Source organism: Prionailurus bengalensis, chromosome A1 (assembly GCF_016509475.1).
Source record: "Prionailurus bengalensis isolate Pbe53 chromosome A1, Fcat_Pben_1.1_paternal_pri, whole genome shotgun sequence".
Classification (NCBI taxonomy): Eukaryota; Metazoa; Chordata; class Mammalia; order Carnivora; family Felidae; genus Prionailurus; species Prionailurus bengalensis.
This window is the reverse complement of record NC_057343.1, coordinates 43,582,176-43,591,940: the sequence shown is the minus strand read 5'-3', so window position 1 is coordinate 43,591,940 and position 9,765 is coordinate 43,582,176. Positions and strand designations below refer to the sequence as shown.

The window sequence follows — 9,765 nt, the reverse complement described above, 5'->3', positions numbered from 1 at the left end:
ACTTGCTCCCAGTGTCTCACCAGGGGTAAATTCTTCCTCCTATTCTAAACTAAAATTTCTTCCTTTCTAGAGTAAATCAACAGATGGAAGGCATCCATGGCTTTCTAGAAAGTTGATCCCTATAAACTATAGAAGTGGGCAGAGTGTTTGTCCAATGCTAATGATAGTAATTTTTTTTTCTTAACATTTGGTGGGGTAAAAAATAACTTCTCTAGTTATCATTTCTCTTCTCACATTTGTGACAGCCCCATCATCAGTGACATGACATTAGTGTTCAGGGTGTCCATCATGAGAAAATGCATTATTCATTTACATTATGAATGAACTTTTAAAACAAAAATGTCATAGATGGTCTGCAGAAACTGAAGAAAATATATCTAATTATACAAAGAAGCACTGACTGATATATAATGCCATCTTTCACATTTTTCATACATGATTTATTAGTTACAGTAGTATTGCATGTGCATTTTTGTTTTAAGACAAGATACCTTTCAATACAAGGGACAAGGCAGGCATACACACATACACATCAATGAACATTTATATACAAGAGCTATTTATTATTAATACATTGTCTTCTGTAGGGAGACTTTGGTAATTAAAATAGAGAGCATCTAAAGAGCATAAATCCTAATTTTTGACAACTTATTTAAATACTGTGTTTCCAGTTTGATCGTAACAATTAAGTTTCAGTGGCTAAGTTTCCAATTGTGATAGGAATATTCCTGAGATGTAACAGAAACTTGCTGATGGGTACACTATATGCTGTAAGGATACAGAACTCAAGTCTTCCTGAATAAGTCATTTAATTGTCAATCTCTTTTTCTTCCCCAAACTTTTCATTTTCATTTTAGTAAGAAATGTATTATGAGTTTTATCAGACATTCTGACAGAATGCATACATAAATTTATCAAATATGAATAAAGCATATATAATACACATATATATTTCATAATAAGAATAAAATTAACTATGTACCAACTTTAATTTGAAGAATTAGAACCAAAACAGAAAGAGGGAAAAATGATTAAAGTCTGAATGAAAGTGCCTCAAATAGGCTTTAAGTTAGGGCAAAGAAAACAGTAGCTGGGTTTCCCAAGTATCAGTTAGTCTGAGTAAACTTCATTGAGTTTTGATAATTATCATTATTTTTTCTAACATCATTAGCTTCCAAAATGTGGGTTATTTCTAATATTTTCTTAAATTTTTAAGGATTTATTTGGAGATTTTTAAAAAAATCTCACTCAACTAAATAATGATAGAAGTAATGGTCTTTTACTCTTTTTATCTTCCACCCCAAGCATATTTTAGGCTAGGCAGGGAGCAGTTACCACCAAGCACCAGGGATAATGGAAAATGTAAACACACCAGATTAGTTCTGGAATCAAAAGGGCACAAAATAAGGGTCAGATGTGGAGGTTATTCTTTCTGCCTGGCAGTTAGTGCCCTTTACCATATTTCTTTATCATCCTTATCCTAAAATTTCATTCTAAATGTCATCTTCTCCATAAAGCTAGCTTTATCCTCTTAGCCAGAAACTATCAGTTCCTGGACATGAGGAATGAAGTCTAATTCATCACTCTGTTCCTTCCTGCCTTATCCATTGTAATTGTTCATTTGATGCAGGGTTTTTATAGGAGTTCCTAGCAGTCTAGGTTTCTAGCTTTCAGAGCATATATAGAGTATTAGTGTTTGTTTTGATGTGGAATTCATGCATATCTTTTTGTTCTTTTATCTTATAGATGATAATGACATGAATATTTGCTGTCTATCCTTCCCAGTACTATGATTTTCATGATAACAGCAATCATGTTGTTTTAATCACCATTGTATACCCTTCACTTAACACAGAATCTAGCTTATAAAAGGACCTCAGCAAACACGGTATTTGTTAAATGGGTGAACTCAGGGTCAGGATGATGATATCTTGCAAGACAAAGGGAGAAAAACAATTCCTTAAAGATCAAATGCTTAACCTCAAAAAAAAAAAAACTGTTAAGATATGTGTACATATCTACTTTCTATCATACCCAACTGCTTTTCAATAGCTAGGATATGTCCAATTCTTTCACTAAAGTGTATGTTTGTCTGGAAGTTGAAAAATCAAACTAGCATGATATCAAGGAACCATGGAGTTTTCAAAGTTTTATAAAAGCTAACTCTAGAGAATAAATAATAGGAAGGAAAAAGAGAAAGAGAAAACTTTTTGGACTAAAAAGGATAGGAATGTCATTCTGCCTGATCAGAAATAGGACTCGGGAGTACCTGGCAAACTCTCTGGTAGGTGCCAACACATCAGAGCTCTGTAACTTTATGAACTCCCACCGAAACTAGATCTTAGAAACTGGCCTTGTCAGTTTCTCCAGAGTTGCCCATGACTTTGGGTAAATGCTGGCATAGTAGCCTTCAGATTCAAGGGCCTTGAGACTCAAACCAAGAGGATATCAGCAGTCAGCCCTGATTTTCCACTTCCGATTTTTTTTTTAGTGCATCTGGCACATACTGACAAACAAGAATCATGGTAGCTTTCCAGTCCAGGTAAGGAAAGGCATATTGCTCAACATAAATGGTACTATCAAAAATAGCTGAGACATATAAGTGTTATATACTTACAACTATTGTCTAATCACAATGAGTTACCATTTTAGTTAACTTTACAGCTCTTTTTATCTTACAAGCCACATTGCTTCCCATGAAAAGTTTTGTTTTAAAACATTTATTTTGAAAATTATTTCTATTAACATTTACTATGACAAATATATTCTTAAAGTGTGGATTTAAAACCGTGATCTTTCTTTGAGCTTTAGTTTCTGTTCTAGCTATTTTATTGAACCTCTAATTAGAGTTACAGAGATACTGTTTGTTTTGGATATATCAGTCTCTCTTCATACATGTGTATAGGAGAGACCTTATATGAACTATGCAAACTGAAAAATCACTGTTAAAATAGAAACCCCACTATAGAAATCACCCCCACCCAGTTCAGTTTTCTTGTCTTTAGATGATTTATTTGACTCTATGAAATCCTCATGTTTATTCTACTCAACACAATAATATTTTTCTTTTAGTTAAAACTCCTCTGTTAAGTCACGAACAACTTTTGTTGGATAGTCTTATTTTGCCCTTCAGAACCCCCTCTTCTAAGTCTGTGACCCTGAGGTTCTTACTCTACATGATTTTTCATGAATCATCTGGGAAAATTTCCAAGAGTGTTGAAGCACAGCCAGGAAGCTGAGGAAATGTTGAAGAGAGCTGGAGAAAAACTGCTGGGAGGGTCAGAAGAATGTCAGAGAAGGTCGGGAAACATCAAACCCAGAAAGGCTCCAAACACGTGCCCTGCGGTCAATATCATGTCACAGACAAAGCTTCAAAAATACCAAGGTTAGAAAGCTACTTTGCATTACTTTTTCTCTCTCTCTTCATTAGCTTTCTTAACATTTACTATTAAGGAGACGAATAGTACAGTAATAGAAATATATTAGCAAGAATGTTATGGCCAGATAATAACTACTTAATAATAAACATAACAACTACCAAATATTGAGAATTCTCTGTTCAGCATTATATTGATCACTTCACATACATAATCCCATTCCACCATTCCATAGTATTATCATCCCACTTTTCTGATACAGAATCTGAAAATAAAAGAACTTGTGTTAATTTAATAAGGTTACTCAACCAATGAGAGAAATTCAGAAACAGGTGTACTAGACCACAAAGTTCCTTTAGCCGTGTTATGGCAGAGACTTTTGTAATTGTCTAATACTGCAAATATACGTGATTACTAAATTAACTGTAAGTATAATTTTACTTTTCTTTCCTCCTATAAGCCAACTTTAGCACAATAAGAAAATATTCACCTTATGCTGGTTTAAGGAAAGGTTAAATTTGTTTCAATTGTTAAAAAAAGATCAAATCCATAATACTGATATGGGTAGAATTATTATCCTAATATCTAAAAAAACTCAAATTATAATATGGAAAAACACTAAGCATATATAAGCATAGTAAATGACAAATGATTTGAAACACTCTTAAATTCTACAGAATTACTGAAGATCTTACTTGCATGATATGCTTAAAAATATTCTAAATATCTCAGGGAGCTGAAAAGAAAACAACAGTACACTCTCTGTACCCATTTGAACAAGTGTTTTTACACTACCCAGAGCCAAATATATAATTGAAAAAGAGCATGAGCCATTCCCGGAGGTAGAAGAAAATGAAGAACCCAAATTTTCTTCCCTGTTTTATTCCTAACATCTCAACCAGTAGAATATAACAGATTGTTGGTAACGGCTTTAAGTTGAATTACAAGGCTCATTTTGCTACAGGCACACTGGTTTTTGCTTCGTTCCTCCAATTCTCTTGTTTTCTCTTACTTCTAAACCCTTATATGTGGTTCTATGAGAAATCTCTTCCTTAATTCTTTCACTAATTGAACTATACACTCTTCCTCTAAATGTCAAGACAAATGTAGTCAACTAAGGAAAAATTCCATGATCTATATCACCTCTTCATGATTTAAACACTCATAATACCATAAAACATTAATAGCATATATCACAGTTTCTGAAGTATATATTTATTTGCTTAATCAGGTAGTGAGCACCTCTCTTCCATAAGCTTAAAGTAATGTGTGAACAGAGATGATGCAGGAAGCAGAGTAATGGTCCACAAAGATGTCCATGTTCTAATCCCTGGATCCTACTAGTATGTTACATGGCCAAAGGGATTTAAAATTGCAAACAGAAATATGCTTGCAATCAGCTGACCCTAAAATGGGGAAACTTCTGGATTATCAAGGAGTGGAAGTCATGTGATCACAAATATCCTCAGAAGTGAAAGAAGGAGTTGGGAGAATCAGTGTCAAAATGATTCAGTGTGAGAAAGGCTAGACCAAACATTACTGGTTTGAAGATGGAAGGTGGTCATGAGCCAAGGAATACAGGTAGCCTTTAGAAGCTGGAAAAAGCAAGGAAATGGTTTCTCCTCTGGTGCCTCAGAAAGGAATGCAGCTCAGCTAGCAATTTGGCTTTAGCCCAATGATAACATGTTAGACTTCTAACCTACAGAGCTATATGATAATATATTTTGTTGTGTTTAACCACTAAGCATGTTGTAATTTGTTTCAGCAGTCATAGAAAGAAAATAGTAGATATTATTCCCAGAATCTGGTGCATGCCTGGTACATGGTGTTTGATACTATTTGTTTAATAAACAAATAGATAATAAGCTTGAAGGATGTGCTATATCAACTGGATGGTACTGAGGTCCCAATATTTTCTTCTCCTATTTATAAATTAATTTGAGTCAAGAAACATTAAAAAAGCACACAAACAGTATTCTGTGGTTTGAAAATTATAGGTCACATTCTAAAGCCTGCATGCATGGCAGATTTAGAACGAGAGTTTACACCACCCACCTTCACCAGAGCTTTGTATGATCAGGCTCTCTGAGTGTGAGCAGTGAGTTAATGTGAAGGGGACATAGCTGGCCAAGTACTAAAACCTCTTTTAGAAGCCAAATGTGATATAATTTTTGCCTCAAATTAAAGGACTCCTATTATCTTGGAGTGACTCTACCTTCTGTTTACAAATTATTTCACTTCTGTTTTGTCATTTACAGCAATCCTGTGGACTACCTGTTTCTAATCTTATTTTCATGTCATTAATCAAGGCTCAAAACATGTTATTAATTAAGGGTCTGTCCTGGTAAAAGTGTATGAAAGGAAGGTAGAGCATCCCACCTCAGAAGGCAGTAGGGAGGATTATTTCATCCCTGGCATTTTTTTTTTTTACATGGCCTGTGCATGGGGCGCTGGGGTGGCTCAGTCAGTTGGGCGTCCAGCTTCAGCTCAGGTTCAAGGATCTCACAGTTCAAGAGTTCAAGCTTTCCATCAGGCTCTGTGTTGACAGCTTCGGATTCTGTGTCTCCCTCTCTCTCTGCCCCTCCCCTGCTAACACACTCTCTCTCTCAAAACTGAATAAACATTAAAAAAATTAAAAACATAATAAAATAGCCTGTGCATGACAAAAATAAAAAGCAGACCAACTTTCTTTGGCTTGACTCTGTTTAACTTATCTACAAGACGATGCTCTCCCTCCCTATCTCCCTCTATGGCACTATAATGTGGGATTTAAATCCAGGCTCACTGAACTCAATATCCACTTTTCTTCAGTCACATCATGTCTTCTTTCTGGAATTAGGCTTCCTCTGTTCAAATTCTTTTCACATGTGAACATTACTTGTCCTTTCTCTGCCTCATTTTCATTATCTATAAAAGGACAGCAACTGTATCTCAAAGGTAGTTCCTGGATTTAATATATGAAAAAAAAATGCATATGATAGCATCTGTCTTAGAAAAGCATTCTGTACATGTTAGCTCTTACAAGAGCTTTGAAATTGTCCCTGGAGAAACTTCTCAGGAAGATTATGGTGTGAGGTTGGAAGAAATATTTTCCTAAACTATATGAGTGACTGTTGAAATAATCCTATGAAGTATGCGTAAAAATAGTTTATCTAACATGACTCCTAAAATAAATGCGTTGGACACAGTTCATGAGGTCAAGCCTTGCGTCAGGCTCTGCAATGACAGCACAGCACAGAGCCTGCTTGGGATTCTCTCCTCTCTCTGCCTTTCCCCAACATGTGCATGCATACTATTCCTCTCTGTCTCAAAATAAATTAATAAACTTAAAAATAAAATAAAATAAAATTAAAATAAAATAAAATAAAATAAAATAAAATAAAATAAGTTGGATTAACTAGAAGGTTTTAATTTGTTAACTAGTGTGTTCATATTTTAGGACAAAGCCAACTCATTTGAGCCAATATAACTACATCAAGCTCCATTTGTTAAGTCATGTGACCAGGGTTCAAATCCTAACTCTACCACTTACTATGTGTGTTAACTTTAGGCAAGTTAACTTACCTTTTGATGCCTCTATTATGTCACCTATAAGATAGGGATAATGATACTGACCTCACAGGGTTGCTGAGTATTAGTAAGTTCATACTTGAAATGCACTTAAAAAATAGTGACTGTCATACATGTGCTCAATAATTACTTATTTTTATTGTAATATGCCAAGGTGATCTTTCAAGAAATCTTAATTATGTGTTTATTTTTAAGTATTTAATTAAATTCCAGTTAACATACAGTGTAATATTAGTTTCAGGTGTACAATATAATGATTCAATATTTCTATACACAACCCTATGCTCATCATAAGCACACTCTTAAATCCTCATTGCCTATAAAAATGATGGTTAGATGCCACAAAGTAGGTAGCAATGCCTTACCCATATATATGTTGTCAGGACCAAGGGCCTCTTTCATCCTTGTCAATCAACAGGAGTGCTATAACCTTCTCTCCTTTTACACATCACAAAATCTTAATTATTTGAACACTAGAGACATCAGTGGATTTCTAATGGTTTAAATACCTAAAACGACAACAACAAAGTAAATAGCATATACTCTTCTAGGCCATGGTCACCTACCACAAAGCAGACTTAAGATATACTTACTTCACATATTCCCCAGCTAGTTAAGCTACAAAGGGAATTCTAAAGGTTTTGTTGTGGAAGTTATAAAATTAAAACTATGGCAGTGGAATATTCATGAAGCCTTTTGTTTCATTTTCTGGTATATGAAAATAACTTTCAAAAAGTTAAGTGGAATGCTTTTATTTGTTTCCTGTCATACATTCTAAATGGCCTTTAAAAGTCAGTAGCTGTTACTCAAGAATAATGAGGTATATTATTCTCTCAATGCACATGTAAATCTCCAATTAACACTAATGGTATTTATGGCAATGAAAACAAAAAGAAACCTACTTCAGTGTCTCAAAATAATCTTTATTTTTGATACCTACCATTTTACCATCTAAGTGCAGTCAAGCACATATAAACAAATTAGTATTAAGCATCATTTTGACACTTCCATTCATGTTGACATTCTGAAATACTGTCTTTAAACAGTAATGTGTTTTAAAGCAGAGATGTGACTTTAGATTTAAGAATTTATATGTCTTTCCCATCTCTGCCATTAATATTAAAATATAAAAAATAAGCATACACAGTCCTAGTATTACTTGAGAAATACAAAAAAGGTGAATTTTTAAAATATGTGTGGCAAAATATTTTTAAGAACAGTATTTCAAAAGATTATCTTTTTTTTTTTTTTTCAACGTTTATTTATTTTTGGGACAGAGAGAGACAGAGCATGAACGGGGGAGGGGCAGAGACAGAGGGAGACACAGAATCGGAAACAGGCTCCAGGCTCTGAGCCATCAGCCCAGAGCCCGATGCGGGGCTCGAACTCACGGACCGCGAGATCGTGACCTGGCTGAAGTCGGACGCTTAACCGACTGCGCCACCCAGGCACCCCCAAAAGATTATCTTTTTATGCACATACATAACTAGAATCCTAATATCCCCTTAAGACACAATCCTATATCCCTCTTTAGTAAATACTTTTTCTTAGATTTCTATAATTTTAGTCTTAATCATATAGTGAATTCTTCCTAAGAAGAAAGCGTTTAAATGAAAAAGTGAAATACCATTAAGGTACTATTGAACTGAAATAGCATCTTAAAGAATATATGTTTAAAAAAAAAAGAATATATGTTTAAGGTATTGTGAAACTGCTGAAAGAGATAGGAGAGCACAACTGAAATAATTATTTTTATTATTCTAAGTGTAGAATGATCTACAGCCACCCATAGATCTTTGGTAGAATTTGAAACTTTAACATAATTCTTTTTTTTTCTTAAGTTCGTTTGTTTATATTTATTTAGAAAGAGGCAGAGCATGAGCAGAGGAGGAGCAGACATAGAGGGGAAGAGAGAGAAGCCCAAGCAGGCTCTGTCCTTCAGTGCAGCGCCCAAGGCAGGGCTCAAATTGATGAACCATGAGATCAAGACCTGAGCCTAAATCAATAAGTGGACGCTTAACCAGCTGAGACAACCAGGCACCCCTGAATCTTTAAGATAATTCTACAAAGACACTGGACTACACATAAAAGTATAAATCCCTATGTAGAAAAAATAAGCCCAGTATAACAGATTTCAATCAAACAAGAATAAAGGGTATGATAATATACAGAAGGAATATGTTGATATAGCCCAAACCTATTAATTTGTTATGGCATTATTTACGTTTGAATGCCTGAATAAACATATCTTCCAGAAAAATTATTTAAAGCAACTATAGCAAGTAAACAACTTATCAAAACATAGGAAAAATATAGTTCCTGACTAATAAAACAGAACATTCCCCTCTAAAAATCTTGACTAATGAAGTAAAATTGTCTTCAAACTGAGATATTTATCTAACATCCACTCATCTAGAATACAACCATATCTAAACAAAGGTTATAATTCCTTTCTAGGTAAAGAGAAGTTGACATTTTAAGAAGCTAACTTACTACAACAACAGGTAGGTTTTATTTTACATGCCCATTCATCTAAGAAAATTTTATTGACTTCTTAGAGATTAGGCCTAGAACAGTGCCCAAACCACAGCAGGCACTTGATAAATATTTTTTAATGAATAAATTAATTAACTAAATTTTGGAAATCCTATTTGCAACATCAGAAATGTATTTAAGTCTCTCCTATACCATGTCTCTCAGTGTCAGGCAGTAGGTAAATATATATTAGTTGGTTTTATAAAGCTCAAAGTATAATTGGATATAGAGGAAAAAGCAGATTATTATGATTTAATATAGTATGATACATAATATGGTAAAT

The 9,765-nt window shown here is 34.1% G+C and overlaps 1 non-coding gene across 1 annotated transcript; it reads right to left on the bottom strand.

Annotated features, from left to right (window-relative positions):
- Positions 1–7,267: 7,267 nt before the first annotated feature.
- Positions 7,268–7,399, bottom strand: LOC122496830. Its single transcript, XR_006300958.1, has one exon. It is a non-coding gene; the product is annotated as a U6atac minor spliceosomal RNA (small nuclear RNA).
- Positions 7,400–9,765: the final 2,366 nt, after the last annotated feature.